The sequence below is a fragment of the Salvelinus sp. IW2-2015 genome, unplaced genomic scaffold, assembly GCF_002910315.2.
Source record: "Salvelinus sp. IW2-2015 unplaced genomic scaffold, ASM291031v2 Un_scaffold2508, whole genome shotgun sequence".
Classification (NCBI taxonomy): Eukaryota; Metazoa; Chordata; class Actinopteri; order Salmoniformes; family Salmonidae; genus Salvelinus; species Salvelinus sp. IW2-2015.
The window spans coordinates 213793-218052 of record NW_019943824.1 but is presented as its reverse complement, the minus strand read 5'-3'; the positions used below and the strand labels follow the sequence as shown (position 1 = coordinate 218052).

General features: G+C 46.7%; 1 long non-coding RNA gene across 1 annotated transcript; it reads left to right on the top strand.

The window, feature by feature from the left end:
• The first annotated feature begins 254 nt into the window (after window positions 1-254).
• Window positions 255-3397, top strand: LOC112074137 (uncharacterized). Its single transcript, XR_002894679.2, has 3 exons — window positions 255-342; window positions 2011-2161; window positions 2253-3397. It is a non-coding gene; the product is annotated as an uncharacterized lncRNA (long non-coding RNA).
• Window positions 3398-4260: the final 863 nt, after the last annotated feature.

The window sequence follows — 4260 nt, the reverse complement described above, 5'->3', positions numbered from 1 at the left end:
GTTGACCAGGGCCTTATATAGTGCATACTGGTTGACCAGGGCCTTTATAGTGCAGTACTGTTGAAATAGGGTGCCATGTTGTGACACAACCTGAGACTTCCTGTCCTCTGACCTGACTCCTCTTTTCTCCTCACAGAGTGGTGCGTCACAAGATGTGTCCCCCCGCACTGGGGAAGGAGAGATCGTTCCGGCCTGGAGTGTCGGGGGAGAGCAGGGGCGAATCGCGGAGGTGTGGACTGAGCTCAGGAGAGAGGCCACTTGCCAGAACCGACCCACTGCCCCTCGAGGACTCCTCCCGCCCTCTCTCGCTCCCGGACACCTACTTCACATTGCCCCAGAAAGGTGAGTCAGTTAGTTAGCCCTCGCATACCAGAGGGAGAGAGGACCCACCCCCCCAGCACTAGGACCCACTGACTCCTCCCTCCCTCCCTCCCTCACCCTGTTCCCTCAACCTCGTACCTTGCTTCACAGCGCCCCAGAAAAGGTGAGTCAGTTAGTAAAGAAACAGTTACAACTCAGTCAACATGTTCATCTCTCTCCTTAAAGAAACAGTTCATCTCAGTCAACATGTATCATCTCTACCCCTTAAAGAAACAGTACAGCTCAGTCAACATGTATCATCTCTCTCCTTAAAGAAACAGTACATCTCAGTCAACATGTATACATCTTTCCTTAAAGAAACAGTTACATTCTCATCAACAGGCTATTCATCTCTCCCCCTTAAAGAAACATTACACGCGTCCAGTCAACATGTATCATGTCGCTCCCCTTAAAAAAACAGTTACATTCTCAGTCAAACATGTATCATTCTCTCTCTTAAAGGAAACAGTAGACATCTCAGTCAACATGTATTCATGCTCTCTCCCCTTAAAGAAACAGTTACAGCTCAGTCAACATGTATCAGTCTCTCTCCTTAAAGAAAACCAGTTAACAGCTCAGTCAAATGTATTCATCTCTCCCCTTAAAGGAAACAGTTACATCTCAGTCAACATTGTATCATCTCTTCTCCTTAAGAACATTACATCTCAAAGTCAACATGTATCATCTCTCGCCCCTTAAAGAAACAGTTACTCCATCAACATGTATCATCTCTCCTTAAAGAAACAGTTACATCTCAGTCAACATGTATCATCTCTCTCCCCTTAAAGAAACAGTTACATCTCAGTCAACATGTATCATCTCTCTCCCCTTAAAGAAACAGTTACATCTCAGTCAACATGTATCATCTCTCTCCTTAAAGAAACAGTTACATCTCAGTCAACATGTATCATCTCTCTCCCCTTAAAGAAACAGTTACAGCTCAGTCAACATGTATCATCTCTCCTTAAAGAAACAGTTACATCTCAGTGAACATGTATCATCTCCTCCCCTTAAAGAAACAGTTACATCTCAGTCAACATGTATCATCTCTCTCCTTAAAGAAACAGTTTACATCTCAGTCAACATGTATCATCTCTCTCCTTAAAGAAACAGTTACATCTCAGTCAACATGATATCATCTCTCTCCCCTTAAAGAAACAGTTACATCTCAGTCAACATGATCATCTCTCCTAAGAAACAGTACATCTCAGTCAACATGTATCATCTCTCCCCTTAAAGAAACAGTTACATCTCAGTCAACATGTATCACTCTCTCTCCCCTTAAAGAAACAGTTACATCTCAGTCAACATGTATCATCTCTCTCCTTAAAGAAACAGTTACATCTCAGTCAACATGTATCATCTCTCTCCCCTTAAAGAAACAGTTACAGCTCAGTCAACAGTATCATCTCTCCTTAAAGAAACAGTTACATCTCAGTCAACATGTATCATCTCTCTCTCCTTAAAGAAACAGTTACATCTCAGTCAACATGTATCATCTCTCTCCTTAAAGAAACAGTTACATCTCAGTCAACATGTATCACTCTCCCCTTAAAGAAACAGTTACATCTCAGTCAACATGTATCATCTCTCTCCTTAAAGAAACAGTTACATCTCAGTCAACATGTACCATCTCTCTCTCCCCTCTAGTTCGGAGACTGTCCCAGTTTGCAGTGTCGGTGGTGATGGGTGTGGTGTGTGTTGCTTTCTTAATGCCCCCCTCCACTCTGAGCCCAACAGCTTGGTCCTAGCTATGCCCATGTGACTGTCACACAGAAATTGGTGTCGGCCTACGCACTGGGTAAGACTTCTGTGTGTGTGTGTGTTGTGTGTGTGTGTGTGTGTGTGTGTGTGTGTGTGTGTGTGTGTAACTCTTATTATTTGTCTCTAAGGTCTGCTCACCATGGTGTTTCTACGGTAACCAGAGGAGGAGACGATGTTTCCATGGAGACCAGGGCCTTTATGTTCTGATATGATATGTGCTGATATGTTCTAGGGACCGACAGGCTGATATGTTCTAGGGACCGACAGGGCTGATATGTTCTAGGGACCGACAGGGCTGATATGTTCTGGGGACCGACAGGGTTGATATGTTCTAGGGACCGACAGGGTTGATATGTCTAGGGACCGACAGGGCCGATATGTTCTAGGGACCGACAGGGCGATATGTTCTGGGACCGACAGGGCTGATATGTCTAGGGACCGACAGGGCTGTATGTTCTAGGACCGACAGGGCTGATATGTTCTAGGGACCGACAGGGCTGATATGTTCTAGGGACCGACAGGGCTGATAGTTCTAGGGACCGACAGGGTTGATATGTTCTGGGACCGACAGGGCTGATATGTTCTAGGGACCGACAGGGTTGATATGTTCTAGGACCGACAGGGCTGATATGTTCTAGGGACCGACAGGGCTGATATTTCTAGGGACCGACAGGGCTGATATGTTCTAGGGACCGACAGGGCTGATATTGTTCTAGGACGACAGGGCTGATATGTTCTAGGACGACAGGGCTGATATGTTCTAGGGACGACAGGCTGATATGTTCTAGGGACCGACAGGGCTGATATGTTCTAGGGACCGACAGGGTTGATATGTTCTAGGGACCGACAGGGCTGATATGTTCTAGGGACCGACAGGGCTGATATTTCTAGGGACCGACAGGGCTGATATGTTCTAGGGACGACAGGGCTGATATGTGGAACTGTATGTATGGAAATATCACATTTACATAAGTATTCAGACCCTTACTCAGTACTTTGTTGAAGCACCTTTGACAGCGATTACAGCCTTGAGTCTTCTTGGGTATGACGCTACACGTTTGGCACTCCTTTATTTGGAGAGTTTCTCCCATTCTTCTCTGCAGACCTCTCAAGCTCTGTCAGGTTGGATGGGGAGCGTTGCTGCATAGATATCTTCAGGTCTCTCCAGAGATGTTCGATCGGGTTCAAGTCCGGATTCTGGCTGGGCCACCCAAGGCCATTCAGAGACTTGTACCGAAGCCACTCCTGCGTTGTCTTGGCTGTTGTGCTTAGGGTCGTTGTCCTGTTGGAGGTGATCCTTCACCCAGTCTGAGGTCCTGAGCGCTCTGGAGCAGTTTTCATCAAGGATCTCTCTCTACTTTGCTCCGTTCATCTTTCCCTCGATCCTGACTAGGCTCCCAGTCCCTGCAGCTGAAAAACATCCCACAGCATGATGCTGCCACCACCATGCTCACCATAGGGATGGTGCCTTGTTTCCTCCAGACGTGACGCTTGGCATTCAGGTCAAAGAGTTCAATCTTGGTTTCATCAGACCAGAACATCGTGTTTCTCGTGGTCCGTGTCCTTTAGGTGCCTTTTGGCAAACTCCAAGCGGGCCGTCATGTGCCTTTTACTGAGGAGTGGCTTCCATCGGCCACTCTACTATAAAGAGCCTGATCTGATTGGTGGAGTGCTGCAGAGATGGTTGTCCTTCTGGAAGATTCTCCCACCTCCACAGAGGAACTCTGGAGCTCTGTCAGAGTGAGCATCGGGTTATTGGTCACCTCCCTGACGAAGGCCCTTCTCCCCCGATTGCTCAGTTTGGCCGGGCGGCCAGCTCTAGGAAGAGTCTTGGTGGTTCCAAACTTCCATTTAAGAATGATGGAGGCCACTGTGTTCTTGGGGACCKTCAATGCTGCAGAATGTTTTGTTACCCTTCCCCACCTCTCTGTCTCAACACAATCATCTCGTAGCTCTATGGACAATTCCTTCAACCTAATGGCTTGGTTTAAAATCTGACATGCACTGTCAACTGTGGGACCTTATAAATACAGGTGTGTGCCTTTCCAAATCATGTCCAATCAATTGAATTTACCGCAGGTGGACTCTAATCAAGTTGTAGAATCATCTCAAGGATGATCAATGGAAACATGGTGC